Source organism: Podarcis filfolensis, assembly GCF_964270895.1.
Source record: "Podarcis filfolensis genome assembly, chromosome: 5".
NCBI classification, from domain to species: domain Eukaryota; kingdom Metazoa; phylum Chordata; class Lepidosauria; order Squamata; family Lacertidae; genus Podarcis; species Podarcis filfolensis.
The window spans coordinates 47,067,292-47,087,804 of NC_139608.1; the positions used below are offsets into that span (position 1 = coordinate 47,067,292).

Consider the following 20,513-nt stretch of genomic DNA (forward strand, 5'->3'; position numbering starts at 1 on the left):
AATCCCACCCCCCCTCCAGCTCCTCTCCTCCCAGACGCATCTCCCCTCCCTCAATAAAAGCAAACAACAGTTAGAAAAGTTTGTAGCAGTGGCCCTGTCTCTGCTTTGTAGCTGGTGCTGCAGCCAGAAGATGTAAATTGGCTATAGGTGTGGAAGTCACAGGACTACTGCTGTCACCTCCTGGTACCAGATTGCTGGATGGTGAGAGGCTCAGCAGGTGCAAGCTGTAGGATTATGCTTTCTTTTCTGTTCACAATAGCAAGAAAAATGTAACTGGGTGTGTTGAGTCAGTCAGATTTATGATGGTGAGCTTACTTATCCTGAAAGTAAGCATCAGTGAACTTTGTTCTCAGTAGACATGCATAGGATTGCCCTACACAGTTTAGGTAGAATAAAGACTATACAGTATTTTGTTGATCATGGCACATAGTAGAATAAATATTTAATACTGACATGGACTGTGGAAAACAAAGCACAAAGCATTTATTTTATTACTATTAAATATAAATATTAAAAATGCAGATGTTGCACCTTTTTTTGTTTTGTTTGTAGGTGTGATAAAGTAGAAATACGTTAAACCTGATTGTTGATTCCCGCCCCACACACTATGTTTTCATGCTTTATTATACCTTTATTCTGACTGGAGATGATTTTAAGTTTCCCACTTCTTCCTCTACCCTCTCCCAGAAAACAGATGCAGTTAAAAAAAAACACCACCTCGTAGAATTGTAGAGTTGGAAGGGACCCCAAGGGTCATCTAGTCCAACCCCCTGTGGTGCAGGATTCTCAACTGAAACATCCAGGACAGATGGCCATCCAACCTCTGCTTTAAAACCCTCAAGGAATGAGAGCCCACCACCTTCCAAGGGAACCATTCCACTGTTGAACAGCTCTTACTGTCAGAAAGTTCTTCCTGCTCTTGCCTCTTTAAGAACTTTCTATATGTGAAATGGTTTTCAAAAATTAAAACTTGGACAGGTTTTTAAATGTTTGAAACAATTCAAATTAACTGGAATGTGGTAATGATTTGGTGGAGTCTTTTTAAATGTTATATCCTCATATTCTGATTCCAAATTAAAATTATGCATTTGGCTTAGTTGCTAAATATACATCAATAGTGTGCTTAAGTTTCATGTTGGGGCTTTTTGCCATTGGAATATTTTATCCAGCTGAAATGTAAGGTGTTTGCTTGTTTGAATATGTAGACCCCCTTATGAGAAGACAAACTGGGTGAATGATGACTGGATGGAATATATTACTTTGAAATAGTCTTTCTTTCGCCAGACCTTTATTAGGCATTACAGATATAATACAGAATAGTATTAAACTAGTAATTACTGGAGATTTGAAGATAGGAATGTCCCAAACTATATAGTAACATATTCATTCCAGCACCTTGGTGACCTGGAACAAAAGCAGCAATGCCTTTTAAAGCTGTATCATAGATCAGTTAATCAATAGAAAGGGTCTTAAGTAGTTCAGGACACATACTGCAGCTGTCCAACAATCTTCTTCTTTTTACCTGACCTGATACCATAAAGGAGTAATTGCATGGTTACTTGATTTCTAGAACATTTGCACTAACCATGTGCTGTACACATCTCAAAGTGTCTAAGACTCTGCATAGACTAACAGTCTAAAAAACAAGAGATACGAGGGGAGGGGAGGGCCAATGGCAGAGCAAGGAAAATGTGGTGTTAACAAGCATTAATATCTAGTCAGTGCCAGGCTTGATCTGTCTTTGCTAGTGTTTTTGCTTGCATGGCTATAGAGCAAGCACTCAAAAGCTAGAGCAAGTCCTAGAGCAAGCCACTTGCTCTACTAAATGGGAATATTCTGTTGACTTCAGTTGAGTTGATTGCATATTCTCTTCAACTATATATTTTGGAAAGTGGGCTGCCCGCCTGTTTGTTTTCTAAATATTTGAACACCTATCAAGATATTGTTGTGAAACTTGGCATGATGGTTCCCAAGTAGGGTGGCAGACTTTGTTGCCGTTTGGACACTGGGTGCCATTTTCAGGCACAGTGGTTCCTAAGGTTGGGATGGGGGTCAGTGTTTGGACACCATATGCCATTTTGAATAAAGATGGCGAACTGAAACATGACTTTGGTATGACTTCATGCAATTTTTGGTGTGTTGGGTCCAAACTCACAAAACTATCCATTAAAAAGCCCCACAATTATTATTTTTTTACTAAAAAGTAAGCACTGGACGCTCCCCACTAGTATCCTGTATGTGAGCTAAGATAGAATTGTTTGGACCGAAGCAAGGAAATGTAGCTGTGGCCCATGTAACTGATAAATTACTACAAGAAAAGCTTTGTTTTTAAAGTGAAAATGTATCATAAGAATTATCATGCAAGTCTATCCTGTGTTAATTTTTCATTTCCATCAAGATGCTTGAGACTCGTCTGGCTGTTGAATTTTTGTAAAATTATTTTATACTTCTTGCATTCTATGTGCTTAAGGCTTTGGCAATATTTAGGGATGGAAGAATTGTTGCGTTATTGTCAGTTGTTTCCAATGAGGAAATCACTGCTTGGTAAAGCTGTTTGCATTCCTGTGGCCTGTGGTATAAGGAAATATCATGCTATAAAAATTCCCAATTATTTCCCTAAGGATCTCTTTTCTAAATCCTTTGATGCCTTGGGGGTGGGAGTTGGAAGTGAAGTAGAAAACACAGAAATCTAGTTTCTAAGCCATTAGTATGCAACCTCAAGCTTTGTTAACATATTCTAGTTTTATCTTTATTTTTATAACCCAAGGTCATGAATTGTACCAGAGTGGCTTCCCTTAATTTCATCAAACATTATAAGCTAATAACTGTGAGAGAATATTTTTTACTTCAGAAAAAAGCATGCCGTGCAGCTTTGAATGTACTGTACTGTGACTCCTTTGATACATGGTTACTTTTGTACGTTAGAGACAGTGAGAACACTCTGTCCAGTTTGGGGCACCACAATTTAAGAAGCATATTGAAAGCTTGTGGTGTGCAGAGGAGGGTGACCAAGATGATAAAGGGTCTGGAAACCAAGTCTTATGGGGAACTGTTGAGGGAATTGAGTATGCTTAGCTTGGTAAAGAGGAGACTGAGAGAAGATATGAAGCAATCTTCAAATTCTAAATGGTTGTCGCTTATGGAGCAAGCTTGCTTTCTCCTGCTCCATGGCTAGGACCCAAACCATTTTTGCTGTTCTTTGCCTGATAATGGTGTTAAGAAAAAATGAATCAAAAATAGTGCCCAGATTTCGCGTACCATTCTCTGGCGGCAAATTTGGGTATTTCTGGATATTTGTAAGGCACCTAAGTCTTCAAAAATTGGTGCATGCATTCTGTTTTGTAGTGAAAGAAATTCAACATTGCACTATGTCAAGTGTTCCATCAGAGCAAGCATTTCAGTTAGACCACTGACAGCTTGATCCACCCTCCTCTTGTGTACTGTTCTGGGCAATCTCCTGAACCCACCCCACCACCAATTTCAGGGGCATGCAGGGGAAAGTCCTTTTGCGCAAGTCCTTGTGTGGGCATCCACTGACAGGACTCATTAGTTGGATCCCACCCAATGTCATTTTTAATTTTTAAAGCTTAAATCAGTACAGGTGGCAGCAGAGATTTTATTTTGGGTTGCTTCGTGGTAATTGCTATTTCCCTCTATGCTGTATCGTTCTGTGACGGGAACGGGGAGGACTGTGAGTGGGGATGGACATAATTTTCCACAGAATGTGTCAGAATGAATGCTATGGCCAGGATGTTTTGTGGGGGTAAATGGCGGCCACCAGGACGAAGCCTGCAAAAGTACCGTTCTCTGCATGTGCTATAAAATGGATGGGAGGGGTTGGACTTTGCTTCTCTTTGGACAGGCCATTTGCAGAAACCGTACAAACCTGTTGTGCTGCTTCTGCCTTCTGCAAAGTCAGAATGGTGAGAGATTCGACTGTTTCCTCCTCAGGATTCTTTGCAGTTTATGAAAAACTTCAGGAGGAGAGGAGATTACTATCTTGGTGTCCTGCTAATTTGATTTGAGAAGTATTGGCAATTAGAACTCGATGGCAAACTGATTTTATGGTGCTTTTTGAATGTCCAGTTAGGCACTATCTAACCTTATTTTCTAAGAGCAATTTTGATTTGTAATCAAAGATTCGTAAAGAACAAGCTTCATATAAACATTGGCTAGAATCCATTATATTGTTAAACGTGCTGAAGTCCTTTTGATTTCAGTTGTCCATCCCTCTTGCAGCCAATTTTGAGGAACCAGAAGAGTTGAGTTCACTTTCCTGAACACCTGGTTGGGGTTTTTTTTAAAAAAAAAATAAGTCAACAAATACAGTGTTTTTGAGTGGCTGTATTTGCTCATGTAAAGTTATACTGAAATTTACAATCTGTGCAAGTTCTGTCTGGAGCTGACATGCTTTGCTTTATTTTTGTTTGCAGGTCAGAAGGGAGAGAGAACTGTGAAAATAACATCCAGGTAACAAATGTGATTTTGTGGAAATTAATAGCAAGAAAATGAGTGTTTATTTTTTTAATGGATGATTAAGAATAAGATTACACCATTAACAAAGATTGTTAGTACTTCTGAAAATTATTGGTGAATTTAACGCCAACTCTATATGGATATTGGGGGGGGGGGTTTCCATAATTTATTAAGTTTTCAATTTTACATTTCAAAAAAACATTTGGAAACTTTAAAAGATCCAATGACTTCCATTCTTCTCCTTCCACGGTTCATTCTTCATAATCATACATTCCTGCATATTTTACTATAACCATTCAAATCAGTTTTCCACTTTTACATCAATCAAATATTATTTACAGTGTTTAATTTATCTTAATGCTGCCAGCGTACAGTTATTTTCCATATATACAATAAACGTTTTCCACTCTTCTTTAAATATATGTTCTTCTTGCTCTCACACTATTGCTCTTCTCCAAAGCTTTTAATTTTTCTAATGCTTTGGGAACACTCTCCAAAGGTTCTAATGTCAACAACACATCTTCAGCAAATAGATTCTACGTCCCACCTCAATACCTTTAATTTCCCTATTTCACTTTATATTCTGAAGCAATATTTCAAACTCATAATAAACAGTGGAGATGGGGACAGCCTTGTCTCATTCCTTTTTCTACTTGGCATTGGTATGAAAGAATGTTGTTTACTAATATATTTGCAGATTGCTTTAACTCTTGCTAGGAAAGACTTACCTGTTTCCATTTTCTCTAAAACCTTAATCATAAATGATCATGAACTATTGTCAAAAGCTTTCTCTGCATCTAGAAAGATTTAACACAGCCTGTTTCTTACTTCTAGGTACTTTATTAAATTGATTACATTTCTTACATTGTCTTTCATTTGTCAGCCTGGTAAAAACCTGGCCTGGAATCTGCGGACTGACTTAGTCACATGTCGTTTTCAGTCTAATAGTCAGGATTGTAGCAAATAGTTTATAGTCACAGTTCAATAATGAAATAGGTCTGTAATTTTTAGTCTGTGTTAAATCACTGTATTGTTTGGGGATCAGGGTAATGAATGCGTCTTTCCTTGAAGCTGGTACTCCCATCACCAGAATTCTGTTAATGGTGTCCTTAAGTGGTTCTATAAGTGCATCCTGAAACTTTTTATAATAAATTGCAGTAAGTCCATCTGGCTCCAGTGCTTTTCCCATCCCAAATGGATATTGTTAACATAATTGACATTGCTGCTATTTTTTATTTTTGCTATACCTTATTTATCTCTGTCTGTTTACCCAAGCACAGTAACTCAGTAGAACAGATAACTAACTGTTGATAGTGCTGCCTCTTCTCTTCTCTGCACCCCTTTCTACTAACCATCTGTCACTAGACGTTGTGTGTCTACAAATTTTAAAACTTCTGAGCAGTTAATAAAACAGTTCATAATGCATAAGCAGCTGAACCAATGGCTGGGGTAGTGGTGTATGAATTTCAGTCAACTGCATAGGTTGTTTTTTGTTGTCAAATTTTAGCTGATGATTTGCCAGAAAAGCAAATCAGGTATACCCTACCTGATTATTGGGGGTGGGTGGGAATTATTATTCTCTTTCCTACATAAATTATCTCATTTGGTTCTGCATGACCTTGGCTTTGCCCTAGTCAAAGGGTGAGCAACCTACTTTCTCTTTAGGATTACTTTCCCTCGGGGTAATCTGTCAGAGGCTGAGTGTAGACTGAATTCAGTCCAATTTACTATTTGTAGAACTCTCCAGTTCACCTGGGTAAAATCTGTTCGTGCATATGACTTGTCCCAGCTATGCAGCAGTTTGTCAGTTGTCCATGACACTTTCTCTCCAGCTGTCATGGCTCATTCCCTAAAAAGATTTCAAAGGCGAATTTCCCATATCCCAAAGGAAGAGGAATTTGATGGGAATTGTCACCCTGGAACTGAAACTGATAAGTAACACACAACTGTCTCCAAACAGCAAATGGTTATTTTCTTCCGCCCGTCAATTTATCTGAACCTAGCAAGCCAGTGTGGAAGGAGGCAATCTGAGAATTATCCCCCCACCTGTATGACTGCAGAAGTCTTCATATACATGGCAATTATCCAGGGAGATTTGTTTGAATTAATGTTCCTTGAATGTTGAGTCAGGGCTTGTCATTTGGTTTCCACAACCTTGGTTGAGCTTGTTAGCCAAAAAATCACAGCAAATATTAAGGGCAGTAAAACCCAAATATCTAGTAAGCTTTCACTTTAGATCAGAAGTTGGAACACTTAGCTTCTGAACAAAAATAAAATTCTGTAGCTGAGCACAACACATTTTCAACACAATTGTCTGTGTAGGAAACAGCATATATCCTGTGTGAACATCCTTATGTGTCACTGGTGCATTTGTGTATGTGTCTTTTACAGTATGAACACAGGCTCTGCATAGTTTGTGCACATGGAAAACTGCATGCCATTATGTGCTTGAACCTGAGGTCTGTTTTAGAAATGTGTAATATGTGAAGTGGCAACTAGGAAAATGATTTGGAGCCCCTGGTCTGTGTGCTGTCCATAGTTTAGATATTACTTGTCTCCATTTATGCCTATCCAATAAGACCACCATATTAAATCCTTCTCTGATGCCACCACAGGTGAGATGTAGCAAAAGATTATCACAGAGGACCTTTTCAGTGGTGCCCCCTGCATCTTTAAAACCATGTCCCCAGAGTAGCTTGAACTTCATATCATTTTGGCACAAGACAGAAATCATTTTATTTCTCTCATGCTTTTAAATCTGTTAAGGTCCAATCTAGTTTTTAAATCTCTGCCAAATGATTGTATGCTCCTAATTCATGTTAATATTGGTTCTGTTTGATGTATGTCTTTTAAATTGTACTGGTATTTTGATTTGCAAGCTGCCCTGTGAATTTTTGCTAGCGTGGGAATATAAACACTTAGAATGAATAAATAAACACAGGGCCAGCACTTCCACGAGCCAAGCTGAGACAATTGTCTCTGGAAGTGTGGACAGTGAATTGGTGTCCTCTGGGCTCTCTGCTTGCTGGCTTGCTTGCGGGCCATCCACCCAGTGAGGCTCCAGTGAGCTCTTCCACCTTCTCCTCTCTCTTGCCTAGCTCTGTTTTTAAACTTGTAACTAACTAGATTTACACAGAATGTCCAGCGCCAGCAGCAAAGTGGTGGCAGCACAGGGGTTCCTGGCCAACGTATTCAGAAGACTGGGCTCTGAGGGACAATCCACTTGGCATTTCCTCTGAGCAAGGTAGAGAGGGGAAAGAGAGAGACCACCAGTGCTGCCACCACTAATGCATTGTTAAAACAAAACAAAAAGGAAATGAGAAAAGTGGAAGGGGATTAGCATGGGCAAGAGGAGTGTGAGGAAGAGGAGGAGCAGGAACTAGGCCTAAATAAACCAGCAATTCAGATACACAGGGATGTTAATGGTACTTTTTGGAACATCCAGGAAGGAACAGAATGGAATCAGGTTGAAGTATTAATGCTATCTTAAAGCTAGAACTACTGGTCCTCTTAAGCAAGGGATGAGGATTCTGGCTCTCCAGATATTGTTGGACCAGCTGTCATTATCCCTGACCATTGACTATCTTGGCTAGGGCTAATAGAAGTCGCAATCTAACATTTTGTTCTTCATTCTGATCGTAGGCAAATTTTATCAGAACTGCAAAGGACATTGCTGAACATGTAGACAAAAAGTTGGAAAACAGTACTGTGTGTTAATGTGCTCAAAATTGTGATGTGCTATCTTAAAGAGGTCTGGGAATCAGAATCTGTTGTATGTGGAACTCAGTTTATGATTAAGAGGTAGAACTTAAGTACCTTCAAGTGAAGTGAAAGAATCTTCAGATAAGTTCTGTTTTCCATTGGATGCTTTTTTTCCTAATTGTGTGTCTGGGTTGCCTTCTTTTGAGTCTTCTAAATCTTTCATCAAATCCCAGTCAGAAATCTTATGGCCCTCTCTTGACAGATATACATTAGAGATTTTTAGAACTGATTCTGTGATGTGTGGGATCTTGAATTATTACTTGTGAATAGCAATGGTATTTTTTTCCTCCTATATTGTTGGTTTGCTTTGATATCCTACCCTGCCACCAGCAGTCTCAAAACAACACACATCATTCTCTGTGCTCTGTCTGTTTGTTCTCATAACAATCCTATGATATAATGACAGGTCCAAGATCACCCAGGGAACATCACGGCAGAATAGGGATCAGAACCCAAATCTCCCCAGTACTAGTCCAACACTCTTAAGTATCATACTGTCCCAAGGTGTGCTTGCTGTATATTTGCTACAGTTCTGTATGATTCCTATGATTTGCTTTACTTTACTTCAGATACCACAGTAAAAACAGGATGTGCTAATGGTGTTATCTACTCTGGAAAGGAAAGAAGTACTGTTTTCACTGTAGCTTCTTTTTTCCTGTAACTTCTTTTTCCTGTTGATCACAGGAAACTCTTTAGTAAGATAGTCTCTCTTTTGCCTGAGTGTTCACAACTGTGCGCTGTAACATGCAAGGAAATGGCTTTGTGTCTCTTCTCTCTCTTTCCCAGCCACTCTTCATTGCTGATTGTGCTAATATATCAAACTATAGTTTTTACTACAATGATGACATATTGGAATGCTGCCCAGATGCTAGTGCAAACAATATGTGAATATTATCTTCAAGCAACGTGGTAGTTCCCAGTTAAAAATTAACTTAAGAAGGAGTGTGAATTCATGACATTTGTAGATTAAAATAGTGTTTACTTGCATCCTGTACAGTAATGACCTTAACACTCCATCTGAACAAATTAAATTAAAGTTTTGGAAATGATGAAAGCCAGCAGTGCTTTATCAGTGCTCACATACTGTTGTTGTTCTTGCTGCTGCTGCAAACCAGGAGGTAGAGGGGGAATGTTAGTGCAGTGCAGCCCCTCTACCTCCTCTTTAGCAGTAACAGACTGGTGACTGGGAGTGGCCGCTGAGACCATATAACACCGGTCTTGAAAGACCTACATTGGCTCCCAGTACATTTCTGAGCACAATTCAAAGTGTTTTTGCTGACCTTTAAAGCCCTAAACGGCCTCGGTCCAGTATACCTGAAGGAGCGTCTCCACCCCCATCATTCTACCCGGACACTGAGGTCCAGCACCGAGGGCCTTCTGGCGGTTCCCTCACTGCGAGAAGCCAAGTTACAGGGAACCAGGCAGAGGGCCTTCTCGGTAGTGGCGCCCGCCCTGTGGAACGCCCTTCCAGCAGATATCAAAGAAAACAACAACTGCCAGACTTTTAGAAGACATCTGAAGGCAGCCCTGTTTAGGGAAGCTTTTAATGTTTGATGTACTATGGTATTTTAATATTTTTTTAGAAGCCACCCAGAGTGGCTGGAGAAGCCCAGCCAGATGGGTGGGGTATAAATAAATTGTTGTTGTTGTTGTTGTTGTTGTTGTTGTTGTTGTTGTTGTTGTTGTAATAATTTTATTACATTGCATTTTGGAGCTCATTGAAACAACTGCCAAGAAGCTGTTTGGGAGTGTACAAAGCACTGGTGTTAACTTGGGTTCACCTGCTGTGCGCTTGCTTCTGCACTTTTAAAAAAAATTGTTTCCATTCTTCAAAATAATAGGTAGGCACTTATAACAGAAAATAGAGCGAGAAATATTCACAGCAGAATCCCTTAGTGTATCAAACTTCAGTTCTGTTGTCTGTTTTTAATCCATTTTGTTGGAGAAGGTATTTGTTTTCAAATCTGTCCTGAGCTTTTATAATGGGGCAGGCTAAAAATCCATATAAATCCTAATACCAGTAAAATGAGGATTTGCCATTTTCAGTTAGCATAGAAAAGCTAACTCAAGTCAGCTGAACAAGAACATTGGCAGAGTAACACTATTAGGACCCTTCTATAAAGAAAGGTTTGTTCTTGTCTCAACCTATATACCATCTCTGTTGTGTTACGTTCATTATTCCAAAAGTCTTTTGTATTCCATTTTTTACTAACATAGCTTAAACCTATGTTTTAAAGGAAGGCATATAGGACTACATAATGCAAGGTGGGACTAAAATAAAGAAATACGTAGCCACTGCCCTCAACTGTGTTTACATAACTTTAGTGTCACATTTTGGTTTTCCTGCACCAGAATATGAACTTTTTGACACAGATTCAAATTGTCAACATCCTTGTCCATGAGGCTTACTACAAGCCAGCCTGCAAAATTTAATTAGGTTAATCTACATTTGTTTGATGACAAATATTCCAAATTAACTCTTAACTGACTCTTAACTCCACACGACTTTGTACAATCTTATTACCTCACAAGTATCTAAATAGGGAGTTTCCTAAAGATACTTTCTGGGCAGATTAATAAATTTGCCTAGAAAGTATCTTAAGGAATACCTTTTGAAAACAAATCTTGTGTTTTAAAATATATCAAGTAGCTGTTATTTTACTTACAGCATCTGCAGAGTGTTAAAATGCTCTTCCTTATCTGCCCAACGGTCCCTCCTCTTTCCAGTACCATACGCAAGCATGAAGGCCGTTTTCTGGCAGCAGATAAATTTCCATATCACTTTCCCTGTCAGATTCCTGGGCTATGAGATAAAGTGGTTTCATACAACACAAAAAGGAGAAGGTTAATGTAAAGTTCTTGATTGCACTTATGGGTAAGAAAAACTTGGCTATGGCTTTTAAAAGAAATTATGCAGGAGTGAGTTCTGGTGGGAGTTGAAATGTTGCTGTTTTTCTCCTCTCTCCCCCAACATGGATGGTGTTTTCCAGTTCAGTTCTAGGGGCCTCATTTAAGGTAAGCATCACAATCTGTTCTTTCCCTTGCACGTTCAGTTGTAGGGTGGTTCAGGTTTAAGAGAATTGCATGTTTAGTTTCTGAGACAGGTTTTTTGTCTGAACCTTTTCATGAAATCTTTCTTTAGTTTTGCAAGTGACCGGGGAGGGGGGGTGGGGAGTTATATTTTGCTGTCATACAAGAATTCTCAAATTAGTTTTGAAATAAAGCAGAATAAAGGGTTGTAAGAAAATATTCACCCTAATGTTGCAGCACTTAATTCTAAGCTCTTGCCTCCTGCTTTGCTATCTTAGAAATAACCAACTCAGAACTTAAAACAATAGGTTCTCTCTTGTTTTTATAAACTTGTTGGAACGTTGAAATGAAAAGTAACTGTTGGAAAACAAACTTTTATCCCACAAGCCTTCACTTTTTAACCAGCAGAGTTGTAAATCGTCAATAGATGTCATTTTTGTCCTTCGCAACATTTTGATATACTTTTATTGCAAACATATCTATTGCAAACAGATTCCAAAAAGAGACTGTATAAATATATTCTCAAGCAATTTTATCAACCTCATTGTGCAGTTTTAATAACATGAGGATTTGAAATATGCACGTGGCAAAAACTGGCTTTAAAAAAATGATACGTTATTAAGAACTTTATTATTTGTGCTAGTGAAGTATATTGGCATGCCAGCTGAAACTGATGTCATTTTTGTAAGCTTTATTCTTTGGATTTAGTCACCGCTGGATGCCTCACAGTTGCTGAGGTTTTTCCTCTGACAAGTTGCAATTTTTTTCATCCCATTTCCTTTATGTCTGGTTTTATGCTGTCTATATCAGAGTTTGGAAATAAATTAAGCTGAATTGATAGTGAAACCTTGGGTGCACCACTAAGTGTTTTATATATGGAATTATTTTTATTGCTTTGGCACATGTAATTGTTTTAATTGTTGACATTTTTATTGTGAAATCTCTGAGATATTTTATTGAAAGTGATTCATAAATTGAATCGAATAAATAAACAACCATTTTGGGGCACAGTGCTTCTGATCCAGTATAGGTCAGTTTATTTGCCTTTACAAACATATTTTGACTAGCTGGTCAGGCAAGACCTGTCCACCTATTTATTATTTCCTTTTTTCCAAAATTGTGTACCCTTACCCATTACCATTTTTTAAAGGAGAGCAAACATTCCACCTGCATTTGCAGCTTATGTGTAGGCATGTGCACATTTCTTGTAATACCCTTGTGGTCACTGAAAAAAGGGTCAAAATGTTAGATGAACTGGTTACATGTTGTAAAAGAATGACATTATGTATTTTGAGTGTTTTTATGGCAACAAACTTAGGCTTAACTAAAGATTTCAGTGATTCCAGGTTAGTGTAATGAGTGGGTGACTGTTTAGGAATAATAACCCTGTACTACTTTTGATGTGGGTGACGCTGTGGGTTAAACCACAGAGCCTAGAACTTGCCGATCAGAAGGTTGGCAGTTTGAATCCCCGCGACGGGGTGAGCTCCCGTTGCTCGGTTCCTGCTCCTGCCAACCTAGCAGTTTGAAAGCATGTCAAAGTGCAAGTAGATAAATAGGTATCGCTCCGGCGGGAAGGTAAACGGCGTTTCTGTGAGCTGCTCTGGTTCGCCAGAAGCGGCTTAGTCATGCTGGCCACATGACCCGGAAGCTGTACGCCAGCTCCCTCGGCCAATAAAGCGAGATGAGCGCCACAACCCCAGAGTTGGCCACGACTGGACCTAATGGTCAGGGGTCAACTTTACCTTTACTTTTGAATAGCTCAGCTATGCTCATCTTTGTCTTCAGTATGATCCCAATCCCTTACTCATGGCCTCCCATTCTAGAATAACTCATAATGACTCCAGAGCTACTGTTTTATCCTGACACTCTTAACCATATCAACATATCTTATTTCTTTTCCTATAGCTCATCCTTCCCACCTCTCTAAAGTTTGTGTAAAGTGTGTCTTGTCAAGTTTAGTAAACTCTTAGTAAGCCCATAGAAAATTTGTGTGTTAGGATTCTTGGATCAGTGGACTATTATTGCGGACTACTACTTGAACCTATGACGTTTAGAAGGGAGGCAGTGAGAGATTTTACTTTCTTGGGCTCCATGATCACTGCAGATGGTGACAGCAGCCACGAAATTAAAAGACGCCTGCTTCTTGGGAGAAAAGCAATGACAAACCTAGACAGCATCTTAAAAAGTAGAGACATCACCTTGACATCAAAGGTCTGTATAGTAAAATCTGTGGTTTTCCCAGTAGTGATGTATGGAAGTGAGAGCTGGACCATAAAGAAGGCTGATCGCCGAAGAATTGATGCTTTTGAATTATGGTGCTGGAGGAGACTCTGGAGAGTCCCATGGACTGCAAGAAGATCAAACCTATCCATTCTGAAGGAAATCAGCCTGAGTGCTCACTGGAAGGACAGATCGTGAAGCTGAGGCTCCAATACTTTGGCCACCTCATGAGAAGAGAAGACTCCCTGGAAAAGACCCTGATGTTGGGAAAGATGGAGGGCACAAGGAGACAGAGGACAAGATGGTTGGATAGTGTTCTCGAAGCTACCAGCATGAGTTTGACCAAACTGCGGGAGGCAGTGGAAGACAGAAGTGCCTGGCGTGCTCTGGTCCATGGGATCACGAAGAGTCGGACACGACTAAACAACAACAACAACAACTTGACGTTTATGCTATGGAGTCCTACAGAGCTCAGTGTTATACCCCATGTTGTTCAACATCTTTACTGTATGATGATGCTGGGAGCTGTCACTTAGTGATTTAGTCTGCAGGGATATTAGAGCCAACATCAACTGTGATTTCAGCACAGGGTCTCTCTCTTTACAGCAGTAATGGGAATGAGCAAAGTGGCTTTGAGCTTCATATTATAAGATTATGGATTTAAACCATTTTGCATATATATACAAAAACAAAACTATGTAGACAAAATATGAAACAACTTGTCTGTTCCATTAGCTCAGATACATCAAACACAAATTATATAATGTGCACTAAGTAAAGTGGAAGATATCCTGAGTAGGAACCAGCTGCATACCCTGCCACAATTCAACAAGAGACTACACACCAATATCTCCAATGGCCCATATCAAACTAATAGCATGGCTCTCCAGTGTGGAATAAATTGAAGCTAGAAGACTCAACTCACACCACTGAATTAATTTCACTGCCTTAATTTGCTAATAATGTCAAGACCACTTGTCCTCTCTCTCCCCATCCTCTTGGGGGAGTATGTTAATGGATAACTGCCAGACCTTCATTGTTTTGTCAACATGAATCCATACCTAAGGAAGTTCACTACTGCTTGCATGTACAGAGAAAACTTGTGTATATTTAGGTTCCCAGAGTCCAGTGTCAATTAGCAGGCTGCAGATAGGAATTTCTTAAGGAAAACAAGATAACAGTCTAGGAAATTGATCTGAGTAAGCCTTCTGCTGCTGAGTCAGCAGCAGTTAGTGTTAAGAAATGGATCAGCTATAAAATGTGCATCTCTCATAACTTCCTTAAAAGTCAGAAAGCATTTGCAGCCGTTTCTATTTTAAAGACCACCTGTTCCCACATGAAAATGCCCAGAAATTGAGGTCTTCATCTGAGACCTTTAGAATTAAGATGGGTAGTGACCAGAGCCTTTTCAGGTGTGCCACCCTGTCTTTGCAATACATTTCCACAGAGGTTCATCTGGCACTGATCTAAAGTCTTTTTTTGGCAACAGGTGGATATATTTTTCTTTTCACAGGCTTTTTGATCTTAGTGTTTTAGCTTGGTTTTTTAAACTGAGTTTGATACTGGTTTTGGCTTGGTTTATAAGTGTGCAGTTACACTGTTTTAATAGTTAATTTATTGTGTTTCTATTTTGTATCTTTTCGATTGTTAGTTACCCTTGAGGCCTTTCAGGCTGAGGAGGATTCCGAGTAAATAAATATTAATAGCAGGGATCCGGAGGTGCAGGAGGGGAGGAATCTCAATCCTACAGAAAGTACTTAGAAGTTACAAGCTGTGCGCACATGCAGTGATAAGCCATGCTGCCTAATTGCTCCTGCTTTGCTCTCCCCCAGCACTAAGCAGGAAGCCTTGGCTTTCCATTTCATCCAAACCCAGGGGTCATGGTTTGTTGCTTCCCAACAAGCCAAAAATCAGCATGCCAACAAACCATTGATTAAGGCTGGCTAGTGATTGTGGCTTATTAGTTTAGTGGTAATGGGGAGCCACTCACACCAGGGGAGGAGTGAAGTGCAAGCAATTGGGTACCGGGATGTTGCTCATTCAAAATAAACTGCAATAAAGCCCCAAAGTCCAGCTTATTGTTATGGGCAAACATGGCTAATGTTTCTTCTGAAATATTAGAAACTTTTAAAACCTAAAGTAGGGTGATGAATGCAGCTTCCTGCTTTGATGTACACTTCAGAAAGGCAATTAGCAGCCGCAAGAGGAATACTGAAATCCATTATCTATTCTAGAGAAGAGATACCATTAATCAGAATGATCAGTTTGCACAGCTATTTAAAGGTTTGTGTTCATACTGACAAGGGACATATGTATTAAACAGCTAGCTGTTCTATTACTAAGGTAAAACATACCTTCAAATATCTGGGCTTTTAAATCAGGTGCACCTGATCGTGTGAAGTGAGCACTATTATAATTTATTATATATTGCACCTTTCTCCAGAGGATTAAACATATCACTACTAAAACAATTCACTGAAAGCTTTTAAAAACAGTTTAAAACTCCTTGAGTGCTAACAAAATACCTTACTTAGAACACTAACCACAAACACCTCTTGATTGTGAGTTGATCCCATATTTCTTCCTCACTTAAGTACCACGTAACATTGGCATCGACAGACACCTGTACTATTTAAATATACAAAGCATGTGTATTGCTCTGTGATTCATTTTGGCATAGGTCTGGCATGTGCTGTAGTATTTGTTTGTGCTAATTTGAGCTGGCAAGATACCAGAAGCATTTTTTCACTTAAGAGAGTGTGCAGAATGCAGCACCTCATCTTCAGAGTTTGTATAACCAAAAGCAGATATGGTGTTGTTTAATCTGAGTATATTTAGGACATGGATTGATTGACTATGAATAACTGAAGTTCAGGAGCATATGAATTGGACAGTACACTGCCTTTGAACAACTGTATGCATGGGTTTATTTTAATCATTAACTGAAGAGCTATGTGGGATAGCAATCTGAGTGGGGGCATGTTAAATGCATGTTCTTGTAAGATGCAATGCATGTGAGAAATTGTGGGTTGAATGGCTGCCTGCAGCTACTAGGGGGTGGTGTGCTATTTGGTAAAATGCACACGCTTTGCTTTACCTGTTTTTCTGGATAAGCTTCTGCTTTTATGTCACAATGTAGGGATACAGAATGTGGAAAGCTCATGTAGTTAGTTATATGTTCAGCATACCACCGAGAACTAAAATTTACCTTGTGTTTTTCCTGACCAGATATGTTGCGCTGTTCAAAGTAGCTTCATGAAACCAGCTAGCACAAGTAATAGTGTGTGCCATTGATTCTGTTTGTTTGGCAAGCACCTCCTAAAATGCATAATGCCTTGGATGACTTTAACATGCCACAAAAGATAGAGCCCTAAGAATGTTTCACCTTTCTTTTGCCAGTAAAGCACAACTGCGTCCACTCTGGGTACTTAATCTGACTGAGCTGGCAGTTGTCCATTGTTATCAAGAGAGTGGGGGAAGGGAGGGGATAGAATAACTTGATCCTCTTAGTCGAGATATGCAACACACGCTGCAGACAGCCCGATCTGGATTTTATTTCTTCATCTCTATGTGATCCAGTATGCATTCCTAACATGTTAGAAACAGTTTGTGTCTCTGAAAGCACAAGATCAGTTTTCAGTGGCAACAGCCCCTAAAGGAAACAGACTGATTCCTCCTTGAGCAAACATCTGGCCAATTGTGGATGGAATTAATTGCTGATCTCTGCTGCCTGTGTTTTTCTTCTCTTGTCATTTCCTTTGCAGCTGTGAAAGGCAAGTTTTTAGACCTGAAAGCAGCATGGACATTTCCAGCAGTAGTAGTCTAAAGTTACAAATATTATAGATACATTTGGATTTAAATACAGTGGTACCTCGGGTTAAATACGCTTCAGGTTACATACGCTTCAGGTTACAGACTCCGCTAACTCAGAAATAGTGCTTCAGGTTAAGAACTATGCTTCAGGATGAGAACAGAAATTGTGCAGCGGCTGCGCAGCAGCAGCAGGAGGCCCCATTAGCTAAAGTGGTGCTTCAGGTTAAGAACAGTTTCAGGTTAAGAACAGACCTCTGAAACGAATTAAGTACTTAACCCGAGGTACCACTGTACCTCCTGCAAACATACTAATTTTGAAAGCTCAATATGAGATATGCAATTATTTTTGAAAAAATTAAGACTCCGTCTATGTTTGCAACACTTTAAAAATTAAGAACCTCTAGTGTGTGAAGCTTATTCCCCTGCAATTAAGGAAAATAACCACCTACAAAGCTGACTGTTTTTTTTAATTGCTTTTAACCATTGGTAACATTGAGATAAATTCCTAAAGGTTGATTTAGACAGAAAAGTACATATTTTTATAATGATCAGAATTGCTGTTTTGTCAGAATCTTGCAAATCTTGCTCTTTTGTCATATCACAAATTATCAACTGCATTCAAGAACAATTTCTAACATTTGAAAGGTGTGACAGTTAACCTACTGGTTTACTGTTAATGTCCAGAGGCAAACTGCAGGGTTAACAGTACTTTGTCTCCACCCACATATTTCTTAGTTTATTGGTAGAAATACCTTGGTTACAGTGGTGGAAATTAAAGAGGCCACTTTGTAGCAGACTCCACACACTAGAAGAGTGGCCTCAGTGCTACTCACCCAAGACTCAGCCTGCTGGTTTCCTATTTCATTGGCTATTTGTTTATGGCAAGGTACCTGTAGCTTCCTGCCTGTGTCTAAATCATGTTGCTTTATATCACTGTTGAAGTCATCTAGTACCTGGAATGTAGCAAGAGTGCCTGCAAGTATGGACTGATGGTCTGATTTTGCACTCTGGGTTGCCTGTTGTCCATCCCTGCCAAGCTCTGCAATTGCATGGCTATCAGCAGACAAATTTAGAAGCAAATGCTAAGTGTTTTGAACCACAGTTCAGTTTCATGACGAAAGTTTCATTCAGTCCATTCTTAGCCACTGTATCGACCAAACTCCACTGTCCACCAAAGAGCTACAAGTGAAAAAATTAAAACTCTTAAGGACTTGATATTGCTTCACACCACCTAGAGGAGCTTGTTGTGCCGTCTCTCCCTATCCGTATTTATCCTCACCATCTTAGTTCTCCCAGCTTATATACTTCAGTGGAAAAGTACAGGAGAAAGGTAGAAAGCAAGAATTATCACAGTGGCATGACTGAAAAATAATAGAGGATAGGTTTTTAAAAACACTGAAGTTAATGTTTCAGTGAGAAAGAAAACTGTAGGGAATTGTGGTGGTGATGGGGAAGTACCACCAAGAATAGGGTGGTCTATATTGAGCTTTATGTTGCAACTCAATGCATGCTTACTTGGGTGTAGGCCAATTGAGTTCAGTGTGACCTTCAAATACGCAACACATAGAACAGGACTGTCAAAATACTAAGTAAGTGTTGCCTTAGAAGAATCAGCTGTACTTGAGATGTGTATAGATAAACAGGAGTTTTACCTCTTTGGAATCTGGAAGCAATGTTGTCCTAGATTGGCTAAACTGATGGTTTTGTATGTGTTTAGTCTTTTATTTTGAGCATAGTTTTACTTTCTTACATATTTTATTTTAATATTAAATATTCCATTTCCCTCACACTTGCCATAACCTGACTACCTTTCAGAGTCTATTATTTTGTAGGCTAATCTAATAGGAATATTGACTCTTGTTGTTGTTGTTGTTGTTTAGTCGTTTAGTCGTGTCTGACTCTTCATGACCCCATGGACCAGAGCACGCCAGGCACTCCTGTCTTCCACTGCCTCCTGCAGTTTGGTCAGACTCATGTTTGTAGCTTCGAGAACACCGTCCAACCATCTCGTCCTCTGTCGTCCCCTCCTCCTTGTGCCCTCCATCTTTCCCAACATCAGGGTCTTTTCCAGGGAGTCTTCTCTTCTCATGAGGTGGCCAAAGCACTAAAGCCTCAGCTTCAGGATCTGTCCTTCCAGTGAGCACTCAGGTCTGATTTCCTTAAGAATGGATAGGTTTGATCTTCTTGCAGTCCATGGGACTCTCCAGAGTCTCCTCCAGCACCATAATTCAAAAGCATCAATTCTTCAGCGATCAGCCTTCTTTATGGTTCAGCTCTCACTTCCATACATCACTACTGGGAAAACCATATTGACTCTAGAGGATGCTGTCTCAGTGTAACAAGTCTAAGATAATCCACAACTCCATTTCAGTCCCACACTACTTTACCGCCCTGCCAAAGCATCGTGACCATCAACATTTGACATTCTGAATATGAGTGCAGGAATGAGCATCTTAAATGATGCTCCACATTTTTGTGTGTCTATTTTTCTTCTTCAAACTAAGATTAACTGAAGCAGAAGTTTGAAACTCCTCGTGTTCTTTCATTCATTACACAATTACGTGCACGTATTTGTGTGTCCTCCCTCAGCTATCTCATATTAAGTGGTTTTTGGCAGACAATGAGAGTTATGGAAACAATTAAAATTCCTGTGAAACATTGTCTCACTTGTTTATTTGGAAGAGTGGGTGGTGGTTGGGAAATAAAGGGCAGAGCCTTGCTTTAAAACAAAAGTAATTTGCTTTGGAGAGGACTTTTTCAAGGAAAAAATGTCAGTGTCTTGTATAAGTTTTCAGCTTTCTGTCAAACTGAGCATTGACAATACTAGGTCAAACACATTCAAAATATTCTGACAAGCAGTGATACAATACTGATATGTAATTGGATTACGGTTTAGTGTAGAAATGAAGTTTAAATGCTCATTAATTTCCTACGGATAAAAATACAGAATAAAGCAATGGTTTGATCTAATCATACTTGGAGCGTGCAGTGTTTATTCAGAAGAATCCCCACAAGCAGGAGACCTCTGGTCCCCCCCCCCCCTTGGTATGCATGGGTACCATAGAAATAGGAAACTGTGGTGCATGGAAATGGGAGGCAGGAGGGCAGGTGTCTTATTTTTGCCCTAAAGCAGGGGTGAGGAACCTGTGGCTCTCCATGTATTATTGAACTCCAACTCCCATCAGCACCAGCCAACATAGCCAGTGGTC

The 20,513-nt window shown here is 39.5% G+C and overlaps 1 protein-coding gene across 26 annotated transcripts in view; it reads left to right on the top strand.

The window, feature by feature from the left end:
- ADD3 (adducin 3) overlaps positions 1-20,513 on the top strand; it is a 97,069-nt gene that overhangs the window by 33,111 nt on the left and 43,445 nt on the right. For 13 of the 26 annotated variants that reach the window (XM_083616568.1, XM_083616570.1, XM_083616569.1 and 10 more), the window contains one exon: positions 4,434-4,470. The exons of 1 other annotated variant lie outside the window; for it this stretch is intronic. The gene's annotated coding sequence lies outside the window, so the exon portion shown is untranslated. Of the gene's footprint in view, positions 1-4,433; positions 4,471-10,911; positions 11,114-11,228; positions 11,254-20,513 lie in introns of those variants that run through there. 12 more of the 26 variants (XM_083616587.1, XM_083616572.1, XM_083616577.1 and 9 more) reach the window with 4 other exon arrangements.